Raw genomic sequence first — 18,274 nt, 5'->3', positions numbered from 1 at the left:
ATCGACCTTTCCGCAATTGGTAAACGGTCCATTTTAACACGGGTAATGTATCACGAAGCAAATACCGTCCGCACTGGCGGAATGTTACGTGATACCACGTACTTATACGTTTGTGACTATTACAGCGCCATCTATCATAAAGAGAAAAAAGTGGTCCAACTACAACATTCATATTTATTTACGTACTACACGAATATGTAATAAAAATGGGGGTTCCTATTTAAAGAAACACAATTGATATCTGTTTGACCGATGGCAGCGCCATCTAGCAGGCCAACCATAGCGCCATCTGGTTTCCCCCTTCAAGCTAGACGAGTTTCGTTCTTTGTAGTTTTTTCGTTTGATGCTTATTTAGTGAGTTATTTAGCCCAGTCACTATCAATGGATAACCCCCCCTATATATATATATATATATATATATATATATATATATATGGGACCTCCTCCCAAATACGTGTATCGATTTCAACCAGCACAGAAACGCAGGCTTCAAGAATACCGGCAATTTGGGGTTTGTATCCTCCTACTTCAAACAGTAGCAGAGATATGGGCAAAAACGAGTTTTTAACCAGCCCCTGGCATATCGGCTATCATGTGTGACAGGCATGTTGTATGGGAATAGTATCAGCTTGCTAAATCAACCCGCTTTTCAGGACAGCCTACATGTCAGGGTCAGGAAATGGTTTTCCAAGCCCCAACATCTAGGCAGCTGTGCGTGACAGGTGTGTTGTGTTGGAGTGGTAATGGCTTGGTATATCGACCTGTTTGTGGCCTGTATGTCAGGACAAAATAAACGATTTTCCAACGTCTAAATTGTATTCTAGCCTGCGTGACAGGTGTGTTGTGGGAGTAGTATTGGCCTGCTTTACTGAACTGGATTGCCGGGGCTACACATGACGATGAAGATGACTGGGGACAAGTTTAGATGGATAAAGAAGGGTGTGGGTAGAACGAGGGGAGGCAGAGATGGAAAGTGTGGGAAGAGGAAATGGTCAGAAGCAGTGTGCGATTTGCAGTGAGGGAGGGGGGGATTTCCCACCCTCTGCATCAGACCATCCCCTCCTCTGGCTTTAGTTTATGCATCCCAACCTGGGATGTTTATTTGCCACGCACTGGAGTAAAACTTTACATAAGATTTAAATCTGTGGAGCCGAACACTGAAAGTTTTTAATACAGTCTTACTATTAATACTATTAATATGTTTGCTTATTAATTTTGTAAAAGTGTTATGTAGTAGTTAAGCATTTCAAAACATTTAGAACCAAATCATCATTCTCATGTTGTCATTGTTGCTTTCGTCTAAGGTGCGTCGTAATCCGTTTACTTGCTAGCTTGCGAGGGAAGTTGTGTGGCAGTCTTACCGCAGCAGTCGTACCGCAGAGTTGGGTGAGCTGGGGGCTGAAAGTCCCACCCCGGGCCCTGACACAGGGTGGTGACCGGCCCGGTACCTGTGCGAACATTCACCGTTAGGCCACCTTTTGGCAACGGTATGGCACGGACTAACGCGCCTGGGACGAAAGCACACATTACTAAATAACGCACCATCGTCTGTTTCTAATTCCTAGGATACTATTTCGTGGACCTTCTTTAAATACTCTTCTCTTCCACCATCGTTTTATTTTCCTTTGGTTTTCATTTCCGTTGTTAGCTGCACGTGCAAGTACCAAGTAGGCCGCCGCTGCGATACTTTATCATCCTTTATACTGCAAGACTGACATACGTGTGGCACAAATTATTTGCTTTGGTATAAATTAACCTGCCGCATGCAACATACGCCACCAGATGTTGCCTGTTGTAGCACGCTACAAGACGACGCACGCCACATTTCCGTAGCATGCCACAATGTTGCAAGATGTCGCCCCAGCGTAAACGAGGCTTTAGAGCTAGGTCTGTATTTAATAGTGGATGTGATGTGTTGCGTACGAAACTAAAACCTGCAATCAGATCCAAACGTCGTAGAAAACTGTGAAGAGGTGTCATCCTGCAGCAAGATAACGCTCGCCCACATTCTGCCAAACGGACAGCCGACGCAATAAAGGAGTTGAGATTCGAGGTGCTGGAACATCCACCATACAGTACAGACCTGGCTCCAAGTGATTTTCACATGTTTGGACCCTTAACGGAAGCACTACAGGGAAGAAGATTAGAAAGTGATGAAGAAGTCATTGCTGCGGTGCAAAATTGGTTACAAATGCAACCGAAAAACGTATTTTCTGATGAAAAAGAACTCATAAAACGTCGGGAAAACTGCATTGAAGTCTAGGGAGGTTACATAGAAAAATAACGCATGTTTCAGTTTTCCATCATCAGAATAAGTACAGCTTTTCACAAATGTGCTTTACTTTTTGAATTCCTATCGTATACCTGTATGTAGATGATTTTGTAAATAAACTTTACCAATACTGTACTTTTAAAGATATAACAAGGGATAGCTTTTCTGATAGTGCATACGCGTGAATAGTGAGTTTCGGCATTAACATCTATTTATAAATAACTGTTTAACCATGGGTAACGCCAAGGTCCAAGCTAGTAACATACGTAATTATGCTAACCCCCTAAGACATCCCCCGCACTGGTAAAAGCACAAATCGCACACTGGTCAGAAGGAATGGGGGAAGAAGATGTGGTCAGAGACAGGAGGTAAATAGACAAGGAGAATTGCAAGAGGAGATGAGACAGATTGGGGACGAGAAGATAGACAGAGGCGGCAGGATGAGGTGCGCAGAGAGAGGGAGGAAGAGGTTGACACTGAGAGGGAGAGGAGAAGGTGTATTCACAACTCATCCTTCCCCCTCAGTGTCCAATATGTGTGTCAAACCCTTACGCGGGCGAAGCTGCTGTTTAAGAGCTAGTCTTGTTGCTGTTTGATCGAGTTCCACGTATACGAATAAGCCGAAAGAAGTTGAGCAGTGACCTCCACGATACTGAATGCCGTAGAGTGACACTGCGGGTACGTGACGAGGTAAGGAATGTGTAAGGGCAGAGTAGAGACGGACACAGACCTTAAATGTAGACATGCAGTGATGTAATCGACCTTGACAAGGGAGAAATTGCTGCGGCCTGGCGCCTGGGAACAAACATCTCGGTAATGGCCAGGTTATTTGGCTTTCCATGTGCTACTGTCGCGAGCATCTATGGAAACTGCTTGAAGGATGGCGAGAAGACGAGCAGGAGACAAGGTCGTGGACGTGCACGCTTCACCTCAGAAAGTGGAGATCGAACTCTTGGCCGCCCTGTAAGGCTTGATAAAACGGCGGTCTGTGGCTGACCTGACAGAGTACAACGCTGGTGCAGGCACGCCGTTCAGCGCACTCTTGTACAGTATCTCTTAGCACCGCTGTGGCTGAAGTCCGTGTCCTAGTAATAATCTCTGGGATATTTAATTGAAAAATGCGTATGAAGTCCTATATTTATGCTCATCGAATCATCTGAAGTTAAGCAGAGCCTTCCAGGCATTTACGAAGTACAACAAAGTCACGAATAGATCCAAACATCCAAAAGATCAGGACTTCACAGGCACACCACTCTCTCAGACAAGCAAAGCACTAAGAGAACTTCATGAGCTATATGGAGGATACAGGAAGCTGCGAAACAAAGCGAAGCAATGCGCAATACCAAAATCAGACAGGCTTCCTCTGTTGTATGGAGCGTGTCGAATCCTGAAGCAGCTCTGGCATAGGAAAAGCAAAATCTGATATCATGTTCCAAGCCTCTGCGTACAAATTAAACAACTTCTTGTGAGCAGCAGTCAACTCACAAGTTGCTATCAATTGGCAGCCACAAAGTAAAATCTCCGGCAACGGTCTTGCCGCAGTGGTAACACCGGTTCCCGTCACATCACCGAAGTTAAGCGCTGTCGGGCTGCGATGCTGTTTGTGTGTGTGACCATCCAGTCTGCCGAGCGCTGTTGGCGAGTGGGGTTAACCCAGCCCTTGTGAGGCAAACTGAGGAGAAGTAGCGACTCCGGTTTCGTAAGCTGGCATACGGCAGGGAGAGCGGAGTGCTGACCGTATGCCCCCCTCCCATATCAGCATCCAGTGACTCCTGTGGGCTGAGGATGACACGGCGGCCGGTCGCTACCGTTGGGCTTTCATGGCCTTTTCAGATAGAGTTTAGTTTTAGTTTTTTGTAATATAAAATTTGCTCAACACCTGAGTTGTCCTTAAAACAACTTTCTACATACATAACACGCTAAACGATCATAAAGACCACTTCTGAGGCTGTAGGTAATGATGTTTGTAGGTATGATTAAAAACGTTGTCGATACTATTCATACACACACAATTTCATTCTCTTTCCTTCTTAGTGGTACATATCGTACTGAGTGGAAGGACTGCATAATTCAACCAATACCCGGTGTGAGAACCCAAATTGAGTAGGTGGCTAGAGGCTGATCAGTCGGATCTAAAGCCTTGGAGCACACTGTTAATGAACAACTGCGTATTACCAAAAACATAACAGCCACGATACATATCAGCTAGACTTCCGAAAACATCAGAATACGGCAACTGCATTAATCAGAGTGGAAGACGGCATCAAACATGCGGTGGACAGACAACCATACATTTTGAGCCTGCCTGTATTTAGCAGTGCTTTTGATAGCGTTGTTGACACTGATTTCACTCGTGGCGTATAAGCGTCGGCAATGAAGTAACTAAGGTGGCAGCTTGAACTAGCAGCTATAAACAAGAAATATGGATTCAACCAGTCATTTGAGAGCAGACAGTGTTAAATAGTGGGACGTTCAGCCGTGGTGTGTCACAAGTCACAGTGGAGCAACGTCTCTAAAGCAAGTGCTCAAGCCATTCCCCAGAACGACAGTGTGAGCCGAGTTTGGCTAGCGCCAAATGAGGAGAGTCGATCTTACTCAGATGAGGAGAGACTATGTATACCATCTGAAGAGCTAAAACCATCACCTTAACTGTTCGTTATTTTTTATTAATCTTCGGTGCTTCATCTTAAGACGACTGGCAGTGCCCAGTCGGAATATCGTGCGATGAATTAAACGACGACACGTTGCAAGCCCGAAATTTGTTTGAACTACATTAATCCAGTCTAGAAACTTTGTGGAGTGAAGGAGTATGTCAACGAGTCATCTTTGGATAAGAGAAGTTAGTTCTCTGGAGTCCCCCAGAGTACTGTCCTCAGCCTTATATACACACATATATATGCCAATGATATTTCATCTCTACCTTACTCTTGTAAATAGCACTCATATGCTGACTTTATCCAGTAGTACGTAAGCGCCAGCCCTAAGAATTTTGCTGTTGCCGTACGAGCTATGAATGACGATCTTCGTTCATTATCACGACAAGCAGAAAACGTGGGTGTTAAACTGAACCCTAGAAAGTCACAGGTCGTCTTCATATCACACCAAACGAACGATCAGTTGACATCTACGTGGAATAGTTCCTCCAGTACTCCTCAATGATATCCAATTACCGTTTCAAAAAACAGTAACAAATCTTAGCATAATCTTAGCTATCTAAATTGAAAAAAACAAACTGTTGCAGCATGTGGAACATTTCTCTACCACTTGTAAAACTAACTAAACTCCGTCTGAACAGGCCTAAAAAAATGGTTCAAATGGCTCTGAGCACTATGGGACTCAACTGCTGTGGTCATCAGTCCCCTAGAACGTAGAACTACTTAAACCTAACTAACCTAAGGACATGACACACATCCATGCCCGAGGCAGGATTCGAACCTGCGACCGTAGCAGTCGCACGGTTCCGGACTGCGCGCCTAGAACCGCGAGACCACCGCGGCCGGCTGAACAGGCCTAGGAAGACCCAAAGGTACCGACCGGCCGCCGTGTCATCCTCAGCACAAAGCTGTCATCGGATGCGTGGAGTCAGCAGCCCCACTCTCTCGGCCTTTGTCAATTTTTGCTCCTTCGAGCCGCTACTTCTCAATTAAGCAAGCCCTCTATTGGCCACACGAGGACTGAGTGGACCCTGCTTCACAACAGCACAAGGCAGACTCGACCGGTCACCTATGCAAATGCTACCCACGTCTGACAGTGCTTAACTTTGGTGATCTGACCGGAACCATTGTTTCCAGCGCGGCAACGCCGTTGGGTTGGGTTGGGGTTGTTTGGGGGAAGAGACTAAACAGCGAGGTCATCGGTCTTATCGGATTAGGGAAGGACGGGGAAGGAAGTCGGCCGTGACATTTAAAAAAAACCGTCCCGGCATTTGCCTGGAGCTATTTTGGAAAGCACGGAAAACCTAAATCAGGATGGCCGGACTAGGGATTGAACCGTCGTCCTCCCGAAGCAACGCCGTTGGCTCTCCTACTTATATACTAGCGAATAATTTAGAAAAGTATTTTCACCTCGAATCAAAGTAAAGTAAGTCCAGTCTCCAGTCTTGCCAGATTCTAATGTGATGCAGTTCATCACTGCCAAAATAGTGAAAACTCCAGAGGGCTCGAGCTTGCGTTTGAATGTTGCGTAGGATATCTTTGCAAACATTAAGTTGTCTGATCATATCAGCCCTTCCCATACTTAGTTAGGTTGGATGCGATCGGAAGTGGACGTAACTTCCACACATTCCGTTTGCTGTATCGGCTTCTTAGTCACCGATGTCGTCAATAACTCTCATCACACATATCAAATGTCTATCATTATTTCATAACTGTAATATAAGGTCGGATACGTCCACCACCTTGTCAGTATTTTTGCGAGAAAAAATCGGAAGAAACTGAACAACTAGGAGAAGAGAAGCAAGACCATGAAATGTGCCAACAGATTAAAGAAGAAAAGGCTGGGTTTCAAGCCAGAACAAATATATGTAGAAATAAAGAAGGGGATTTGATAGGGGAGAGTAATAAAATGCTCGACAGCTGGGTAGAATACTTCCAAGAGCTACTGAACCCAGAAGTAGAAGGATTAGAACAAGAAGAACTGGTGGAAATAACTTATTATGGACCAGAGGTCTTAACACCAGAACCCTCACTGGGGGAAGTGATACAAGCCATTAAGACCTTAAAAAAATAATAGGGCACCTGGAGAAGATCAGATCCAGGTGGAACTACTCAAATATGGTGAGGAAGCATTGTGGAAAGCAATAGATAAAGTAATACTGAGCGTCTGGCAGGAGGAGAGCGTGCCAATGGAGTGGAAAGCGGCTATTATGTGCCCAATACATAAAAAAGCAGATAAATTAAACTGCCAGAATTACCGAGGAATATCCTTGCTAAATACTACATATAAAGTGTTCTCCAAGATCCTAACTTGGAGGCTTACTCCCTATGTGGAAGAGAGATTTGGAGACTATCAGAGTGGTTTAGAAGAAATAGGTCAACTACTGACCGAATATTCACATTACACATACTACTTGAAAAATGTTATGAATATCAAATAAACATACATCATCTTATCGATTTTAAACAAGCCTATGATTGCATCTCGAGAGTGACATTGCGGAATGTGATGGAAGAGGCAGGAATACCTAAGAAGCTCGTTAAACTTACTATGATAACCCTCAGTGAAACCATCTGTAAAGTAAAAATACAGGGCGAAATCTCCAGAGAAGTGGAAGTGAAGAAGGGACTGGGACAGGGTGACAATATCTCTTCAATGCTATTCAACCACTGCCTAGAAAAAGTCATAAATCAGATAGAGATAAATAGAGGAGGAGCCATTTTTAATCGGTCACTGCAGTACCTGGCCTACGCTGATGATGTGGCATTACTCGCACGAAATACCACTGTGCTGGCCGATGCCTATCAACAACTGGAGAGCGGTGCAAGGGAACTTGGCCTGGTAGTCAACGTCGAAAATACCAAATATGTGGCAATGACCAACCACGAACCCTACTAAATCTCAGGATAGTCGACAAGGAGTTTGAAAGGGTAAGAGACTTCAAGTACCTCGGATCGACTATCACTGAGATAAATGACATCAGCAGCGAGGCGAAAGCTAGAACAGCAGCAGGCAACAGATGCTACTTTGCCACACTACCCATGCTTAAGAGCTCACTTTTATCACGAAAATCTAAAATCCTCATTTACAAAACAATTATAAGACCAGTTATGTATGGTGCCGAGACATGGACCATGACTGCCAATGAGGAAAGGAACCTTAGCATTTGGGGCAGAAAGGTTCTGCGTAAAATACACTACTGGCAATTAAAATTGCTACACCAAGAAGAAATGCAGATAATAAACGGGTATTCATTGGACAAATATATTGTACTAGAACTGACATGTGATTACATTTTCACGCAATTTGGGTGCATAGATCCCGAGAAATCAGTACCTAGAACAACCACCTCTGGCCATAATAACGTTCTTGATACGCCTGGGCATTGAGTCAAACACAGCTTGGATGGCGTGTACAGGTACAGCTGTCCATGCAGCTTCAACACGATACCACAGTTCATCAGGAGTAGTGACTGGCGTATTGTGACGAGCCAGTTGCTCGGCCACCATTGACCAAACGTTTTCAATTGGCGAGAGATCTGGAGAATGTGCTGGTCAGGGCAGCAGTTGAACATTTTCTGTATCCAGAAAGGCCTCTACAGGACGTGCAACATGCGATCGTACATTATCCTGCTGAAACGTAGGGTTTCGCAGGGATCGAATGAAGGGTAGAGCCACGGGTCGTAACACATCTGAAATGTAACGTCCACTGTTCAAAGTGCCGTCAATGCGAACAAGAGGTGACCGAGACGTGTAACCAATGGCACCCCATACCATCACGCCGGGTGATACGCCAGTACGGCGATGACGAATACACGCTTCCAATGTGCGTTCACCGCGATGTCGCCAAACACGGATGCGACCATCATGATGCTGTAAACAGAACCTGGATTCATCCGAAAAAATGCCGTTTTGCCATTCGTGCACCCAGGTTCGTCGTTGAGTACACCATCTCAGGCGTTCCTGTCTGTGATGCAGCGTCAAGGGTAACCGCAGCCAAGGTCTCCGAGCTGATTGTCCGTGCTGCTGCTAACGTCGTCGAACTGTTCGTGCAGATGGTTGTTGCCTTACAAACGTCCCCATCTGTTGACTCAGGGATCGAGACGTGGCTGTACAATCCGTTACAGCCATGCGGATAAGATGCCTGTCATCTCGACTGCTAGTGATACGAGGCCGTTGGGATCCAGCACGGCGTTCCGTATTACCCTCCTGAACCCACTGATTCCATATTCTGCTAACAGTCATTGGATATCGACCAACACGAGCAACAATGTCGCGATACGATAAACCGCAATCGCGTTAGGCTACAAACCAACCTTTATCAAAGTCGGAACCGTGATGGTACGCATTTCTCCTCCTTACACGAGGCATCACAACAACGTTTCACCAGGCAACGCCAGTCAACTGCTGTTTGTGTATGAGAAATCGGTTGGAAACTTTCCTTATGTCATCACGTTGTTGGTGTCGCCACCGGTGCCAACCTTGTGTGAATGCTCTGAAATGCTAATCATTTGCGTATCCCAGCATCTTCTTCCTGTCGGTTAAATTTCGCGTCTGTACCACGTCATCTTCGTTGTGTAGCAATTTTAATTGCCAGTTATGTATACGGCCAATATACGATCAAGAAGGCTGGCGCACCCGTACGAATGCAGAATTAGAACAACTTTTTGAAGAACCTGATATTGTCACTACCATTAAAATAAGAAGACTGAGATGGGCAGGACACATGGTCAGAATGGAGGAAGACAGAACATGTAAGGAGATTTTTGATGGCAAGGCTGGAGGCAGACGATGGAAGGCACGTCCCAGAAAGATATGGGTGGAAGGAATTGAAGAAGACATGAAAAAACTGCGTGTCTGAGGTTGAAGACGGAAAGCTATGGACCGGATAGAATGGCAGGATATTGCGATGCAGGCCAAGGCCCTCCAAAGGCTGTAGAGTCGAAGAGTAGTAGTAGAGTAGTAAATCTTTCTACATCTCCTTTTCTATATCGCAGTAAGACTGTGGAACAAATCACCCTGTAAACGCGCTTATCCAAAACCACTCTGCATTCAAGACGAGGTTAAAACTTTACTTCTTATCATCGGCGTAGCTTCGCTCTTGATGTATACTACATGTTTTCTTCCTGCCAACATGGAACCAGTATGAATGTCACATTGTAAACTGACCATGCTTTCCTCATCCTTTCCTATTTCTGTTTTTTCTTTTCCAGCTCATCTTACAATCTTACCCTATTATTTCCTCCGACGAGTCAACCGTTTCTCCATACTGATTCCTTCTGTACTGTTGTCATACGTTTCTGTTACATGTCAGTACTCATATTCATCAAGAACGTAACGAGAAAAATACTTAATGTTCATTAGATTGATGTTTCTCGTGTTCTACGTACTGACAACTAAATATTGCATACATTGTATGCGTATTTCCATTATTATTATTCTTGTTGTGATACCCATCACAAACGAACACTGGTTGTTAATCTGTTTATTGGTAGACTAAAACACATGACAGCACAATGTACAATAACCTGAAATTGCCTAGAGGCAATACAAGGTCAGTAACTTAACAACATCCAAATCTTGAGGGCTGCTCGATAAGTAACAGGAGACAGCACGGTGTAGACTCACGTCGGCCTGGATGTAGACAAGTGTAGGCATCTCTGATGTCGGTGGGTGCAGCTAGTGTTGTAGGCTGGCGCTGGAGGCCGATGGTGGAGCCTCTGTGTCGATACCCGCATTCGCGCTAGCTCAGTCCATCGAGTAACATGTGTGGTGCTGGCGCTGCAGCTTGCACTTGCGGTCGGCGCAGCAAGCCGATCCGGAACGAGGCGAACGGCGAAAGATAGTGGTAACTGTGGGCTTACCACAATTATTAGTGTATTGCTTATGTATCACGCAAATACTAATGTTTACTCACGGAGGAAGAGTTACTAGAGGGTCTGAAAACACTGATATTTCCAGATGAAATAAATACGTAAATAAATAGAGGAGACATCAAAAAGACTGCTGTACATTTGAGGTGTCGGCCACAGTGCCTTCTTCTAAAGTAGAAAACACACAAACACGGCTCACACGTACACACACGACCACATGACCGTGGCCTCAACGGCGAGAGAGAGTGCTGATGTGTGTCAGTCGTGCTCATGTGAATGTGCTTTGTGTGTTCGTTAGAAGAAGGTCTAAAGTTCAAATATATAGCAGAATTTTTTTGTGCCTCTCTTCAGTTCAGCGTCTCATCTACACGGTGAGTAGCAGTCTATCCGTTCCACAACACTGTCGTTATTCCAGTCTGGATTTTTCATTGTTTAATAAGTAAATGCTTTGAAGATAGGAGAGAATGGAAAAAGTTCTGGGGACGCTTCCAATTCTGTGGATCATACCTTTGCGACCGAGTCACCTTGTCTTCAATCTCAGTAGATAGCAATAAGTGTTGTTAAATAGATTCACGATGAAAGTGAGCAGATACAACAACGTGCCGGACTGAAGCCTACGTGACTGTGGACAGCTGCAGCACATGGATCGCTTAGTGGAGTGCGACCTGTGTTAGCTGGACAGAGACCTAAAAGTCTCCCAGAACTACCCAAGTCCAGCGATGGAATGTCTACAAGTAATTAGCACAGGACTACAGAACTGCACTATATCCTTTTCTTTATTATTTATTATATTACCGGTATGTGTTCTATACGTTGTGAATTACATGTATTACAAAGTGATAGCGAAGGAATAAATAAGTAAACTTTGAAAATCTGCCCTCATTTTGCTTACTTTTTTTATGCTACGAAATGTTACCCATTTATATCAGGTGTGACCTTACGTAAATAAATATAATACGAAATTATTTAAGTTTCACAGACGCAGCGACTTTCGCAAAGTGATGTGGAATAAAATATGGAGGTTAACCAGAATTAATCAAGGCAAAACTGAAATTAGAATGCTTACTATAGACCTTATTCATTTACTTATAAGTGCTTCTGGAATGAGGATGTTCAGTTTAGTACCTATTTCAGATATCTGTGCAGGGGCACCACGTGCAGGAATCAGCTTCACCTAAATACCTAGGTGTCATCCTTGACCGTGCGTTAACATATAAGAGTCACTGCCTAAATACCAAGCAAAAAGTGGCAGCCAGGGCCGGCCGAAGTGGCCGTGCGGTTCTAGGCGCTCAGTCTGGAACCGCGGGACCGCTACGGTCGCAGGTTCGAATCCTGCCTCGGGCATGGATGTGTGTGATGTCCTTAGGTTAGTTAGGTTTAACTAGTTCTAAGTTCTAGGGGACTAATGACCTGAGAAGTTGAGTCCCATAGTGCTCAGAGCCATTTTTTTTTTGGCAGCCAGGAACAATATCATCAGAAAGCTAATAGGCACAACGTGGGGAGCACACGCTAACACTGTGAGAACCTCTTCCTTTGCATTGTGTTACTCTGCCGGAGAATACGCAAGCCCAGTGTGGCTCAATTCTTACCATGCCAAAACAGTAGATGTTGCTCTTATTGATACTTCATCACCGGGTGCCTGAAGCCAACTCCTCTGGATAAACTATACAGCCTCGCGGGAATTGCACCCTCCGACATCCGCCGAGAGGTAGCAGCAAAAAGTAAGGAAAAATCAGAAACTTTTGAATCTCACCCCCTATATGGCTATCAACCAGCAAATCCACGACTAAAATCCAGAAAGAGCTTCCTCGGATCTACTGAGGCTCTAGTTGGGGCACCACAGCAGTGCCGGATCGAACTATGGCGTGCGAGGCTTACCAGTACTCTGGGACGGATTACACCAAGCGAAAGACTACCACCCGGCTACACAGAGAATTGGAGTACACGGAGATCCCTCAACAGACTACGCTCAGGTGTCACGAAATGTAAGAGAAATCTGACTAAATGGGGTTTCCTTGAGGAGCCGCCACTCAGTGTGGAGCAACGCAGACGACCTTCTACCTGCTCCAGTGTACCCAATGTCCGGCAACATGCACGACAGAAGACCTGCTACATGCAACGCCAAATGCAATAGAGGTCGCTAACTTCTGGGCGGCAAAAGTGTAAATAACTGTCTTGTAAATATATATACACACGACATGTAAATATCGTACGTTATTTTATTCGTCGTAAATGCTTCTGATACGAATAAATAAAAAAATCATTTACAAGCTCTACACGGTGATTCCATGATGATGTTACAAACTTTCGGGGATGGCGGACAAGGATAGATCTATCAATCTGAGCTAAGGGACAATGGTCCCGAAACAACCGAGCTGAAATTTAAAATAAAATTCTTTCTGATTCCTCTGATAGTGAAATACAGGTACCAGTAATGTTGTTGCTACAATTGGAGGGTAGGCAGTCCCGACGAACACTGTGGTGCAGAGTTGGGATGGTAACTAATCCATTGCAGATGGCGTGTTGTGACCTGACGTGAGCGATACGGTGTACAATTTCTGTACCTGCAGGAGACTGAAGTCTGTGTTTACAAGTTGAAGTTCTAAGGTCGATCAGCTTTGGCCATATGAAATTGTACCTTCTGAGCGAACTAGTAGACACTATTCTCGTGTATGTGCAAGCAAACGGAATCAGCGGAGAAACGGAAAAATTGTACAGGACCAATATCCGCATAGCAGACAATCGGCTTACACCATGTTTTCGAGACCGTTCCAAAGATTAAGTGAAACAGGGCAATGAGCACCACAGTACAAAGTCCGAGGAAGATTACAAAATACACACACTCAGACGGAGTCCTTACTCGAATGGCTGCGGCGCCTACAATCAGCACTCCGTGAGTTTCCACTTGAAATGAATGTTCTGTAGAGTACCGTGTGGCGAGTGTTGCGGGAAATGCAGATGCGCTCCTGCCGCCCACAGTAAGTGCGCGCTCTGACTCCTGCTCACTTCGGACCTCATGTCGTGTTCAGCCAATGGTCCTTGCAGCGCCTTGCAGTCGGTCCTCACGTCCTAAAGGATGTACTGTTGAAGAAGCGATAGAATGCTAAATAGTTGCAATATCTTGTTTGGACCGACGAGAATCAGCACGTCACAGTTGTGAAGAACCATCAATACAGATTATCAGTCATCGTGTGGGCAGGCATGGTCAATAATTACGTATGTGGTCTATTCTTATTCCTCTCCCCTTAAATGCACGGGTGTTTATCAGTCATACTACCCAGGTTCCTGGAAAGTATCACACTTGGTATTCATCAGCAGATGTTGTTCCGAAGTGGCGCAGCCCCGCCTCACTGATAGTTAGTGAACACCTGGATCAGACATTCAAATGGTTCAAATGGCTCTGAGCACCATGGGACTTAACATCTGTGGTCATCAGTCCCATAGAACTTAGAACTACTTAAACCTAACTAACCTAAGGACATCACACACATCCATGCCCGAGGCAGGATTCGAACCTGCGACCGTAGCAGTCGCGCGGTTCCGGACTGAGCGCCTAGAACCGCTAGACCACCGCGGCCGGCGGGATCAGACATTCTCTGAAAAGTTTCGTAACCAGCACCTTCACCTGATCTCACTCCATATGATTTCTTATTGTGGGGCCATGTGTAACCCTGTCGAGACTGATAATTCTTGCTGCTTCTACACTGTTCAGACAGCGTCGGGGACGTTAAAAGGGCACAAGCAGAAGATTTTGCAACGACGCCACGCCTGCATTGACGCTGGGGGCGCCATTTTGAACAAATGCTGTAAATGTTGAAGCTTGTGAAACTTGTGCAGGTAAATGGAATTCATTATTGCTGCACCATACAATTAGGATTGTAGGTCTCACTGACATCAAGTTAGGTGTGCCTTTACTAGTCCATTAGCAGGAGAAATTATTTATCCGAGGGTATTGTGGAGTATTCAGCGGGAATTCTGTACGTCATGATTAGCGTTCGGAGGTTGGATACTTTTGTTTGAGCGCTACGAGAGACTAAGTCGGAACTCGAGTAAATTTTCGCTTGTACCTTTCGACTCGGTGGTTTCAGGAACTAGGGTCCCATATCTCAAATTGATACAGTTATGTTTTTCCATGATACCTGAAAATCTGAAACGTGAACACATCACCCTGTATATATTGGACGAAGTCTAATCAGTGCAGCTATAAGACACAGTATGAGCATGAAAAGACACCACAGCGCTGAAGAGCATTGCTAAACGGCGCCATGGGGTGGCCTTTAAATGCACAAGCACGAAAGAAGAACCAGCGGGCAGATTGCAGTTTAAACTACCCTCAGCGACGCCCGTAAAGCTGTGGGTACATGAAGATGCGGAGATAAAAGTCGATGGCTGTCGATAAACAGGCATGCCACCATCGTTAACCCCCCTGGATACCATCACACCACTGCAGCAGCCGTGTCCCCATGCACCGGCGATTCTGTCATCAACGTGTAGTGAGATCATATAACTAATTCTCACTATCCCACTGCAATCCCAATTACTGGGTCGTGTCTCCACCTTGTCAAATCAACCCAGAGACCCGTAAACTATATGTCACCAAGCAACTGAAGGAACATAATTATTATTACTTGTTATCACCGTTTCAATTTGAATTCAACCATCACTATATGTTTGGCACCTAACATGGAGCCATTTCACTTAATTTGAATTCCACCATCATTACAGGCTGCTGTGCTCAGTCGTTGCAGCGGGAGCAGCTGCTACCAGGCGGCAGCACGCTTCTGTTTTTTGTGCCTTTCTTTGGTATTATCGCTCTCAGTGCCACCCAAAAAACATTGCAGCTGGTTTTTCTTTTCCTTTTTTATGTTTTATGGGTGGAAAGGAATGCGCTGATGCTTTGGAAAGTGGCTGCAGGGGACGAATCTGGTGCAGGATAAAGCACCATTTGGGGAGGTTCGAAGAGCTACCCAAATAACGTTGAGAAGAGTATAGAGAAATTATGTTAAGGATATCTTAGTTGGGGCGGAAGCAGACTATAGAGGGAACAAGACCATGGAAGTGTTCCAAAAAGTGAAGTGTTTTAGTAAAGGGTACCAGAGCAGGCAGAAGTTTGTCAGTGACTCAGATGGTAAAATCCTGACCAACGTCGGAAGATGGAAGGAGTACTTCAGTCAGCTTCTCAGCTGAACCCAAAGTACGATTCGATTCCGAGTCTCTAAACACAACTGACCCAGACTGCCCCAAACATTCATTGACATCAAAATGCAAACCAAATGGATTGAACTTGAAGAAATACTACATCAGCCGATACAAATAATCTGGACCATGAAGAGCTATCAACAGAATGGAAAGCGGCGATGATCTATGTAATTCATAAGAAGGGTGACATATTCAAATGTGACGACTATCGAGGAATCGCCCTGCTTATTGTATTTTACAACACCCAGTCCAATTGACTCGTACACGGAACTGAACTCTTGGCAGAATCAGTAATTGGTGAGTATCAGAGAGGTTTTCCATTTTGAGAAAATCTGATATTTTGTCCGTCTCAGTTGCATGAATATACAGTTTTTGCTGCGGTGGTTAAAGGTTTCGGGCTGACATGCCCGTTCTCAGACCATATACCTTGTTATTAATCATAACTAGTTACGCAATATGGTGCCAAAAGGCACTATCAGCTTCTGTACAGAAAGTCAAACCGTGGGCAATGACACAACCAACATTCAGATGCAACAATAGACACATAGGCTACATGTCAATGTGAGTATACATTGTCTACAGTTTGTCTTTCTGTACAGAAGTTGTTCGTGCCTTTTGGCACTGTATTGTATGATCAGTTATGGTTGATAACAAGTTTTGTGGTTTGAGAATGGGCGTGTCCGCCCCGAACACAAGTGAAACGGACAACAGAGAAAAAATTATCAAATTTCCTCAGTACTGAACACGTGCGGACCTACCATCCCAGAGGCAGCATGTCTCGAATCAGCAACTACACATTTTGTTTGTAGATTTTAAATAAAACTTATGTCCACTTACACACAAGAGCGTGTTCAGCTGTCTAAAAGAGTTCGGGATGCCACAGAAGCTCATCAACTTGATAAAGAACTGCCTGTGTGAAACACGTGGTAAGGTGAAGATTGAAAACGGACCAACAGGTGAACTTGAAATCGTGACTGGTCTTAGACAAGAAGACGGTTTATGTCCAACCCTGTTCAGTTTTGTTCTTGAGAAAATCATACATGAGACTTTTAAGGAGAACTTTGAAGGGATCTCAGTCAAAGGGAAGAACCTGGCATATCTAGCCGACGCAGATGGTATCTGCTTAATAAGCAGCTCTGAAGAGGTATTGAAACAAATTAGCAGGACACCGGAGATGGCTACCAACAAATTTGGGGTATTCATAAAAGAAGAGAAGGATTACTTCGTTATGACTCGTCGACAAGGTGGCGGTACTGGACAGCTAAAGTCACTGCAGGTGGGAGACCAGTCTTACAAGAGTCCGCGAATTTAATTACCTGAAATCACTGTTCAAGGAGAACTCGTCGTACGAAGTAGAGATCAACGCCAGGCTACAGTCAGGAAACCCATCCCTCTACAGCCTAATACAACTACCTGGGTCCAGGGATCTCTCGAGACAGTTCAAGATTCGGCTGCATAAAACTCTGACCCAACCGTGATACTCTATTGCTGTGAGACGAGTATCCGAAAGCAGGACTTTCATAAACTTCTTGTATATGAGAGAAAAGTATTGCGGAAGATCTTTGGTCTGGTCATGGACGCAAACAGCGGCGAATGGAGGGTCAGACGCAACCATGAGCTAGACGACCTGTACTGAGATGACAATATAGCAGGTATCATAAGGTGCACCTTAATGTCGAGAGTAAAGGTAAACAAGCTGATGCGTTCATACTCCTTTTATAGAGGTATCAGTCCTCTCCTTTTTAATGACCAACTCTACAAAACTTATATTCCTATCAACATTAATTATAGGGACGATCCTGTCCATTTCATCAAATTCCTGATTTGGGGTTTGAATCAACTTACTTTCATTTATCCCACTTCTCACAAGAAATAAAAACATAATAATAAATGAGTCATCGATTAAATATTTTATTGTCCAAGCAATAGCATCGGCAATATTATTATTTTCAGTTCTGCTGATTAAAATAAAATACCCAATGACTATAATGAGCTGGACATGTGGCTTTCCTGGAAGACATTAAGTGGCCATGGAAGATCCTGGATTTCATTCCCACAGGTAGGAGACGGCCGGGAAGACAAAAGGAAGAAGTGGCGGAATGGTCTCGATGAAGACCTGCAGCATCAGCGATGGACGCGGAAGGAAGCGGATGATACCGATGGATAGAGGACAAAGGAGAAGGAAGCGTATCAACGCGCTATCCGTTAGGTCTGGTTGCGTAAAAGCAGATAGGCAAAATACGTATTTTTTATGTTTTGTGGGTATCGTAATTTTA

The sequence above is a fragment of the Schistocerca nitens genome, chromosome 7 (genome assembly GCF_023898315.1).
Source record: "Schistocerca nitens isolate TAMUIC-IGC-003100 chromosome 7, iqSchNite1.1, whole genome shotgun sequence".
In the NCBI taxonomy this organism is placed as follows: domain Eukaryota; kingdom Metazoa; phylum Arthropoda; class Insecta; order Orthoptera; family Acrididae; genus Schistocerca; species Schistocerca nitens.
This window is presented reverse-complemented; position numbering follows the sequence as displayed.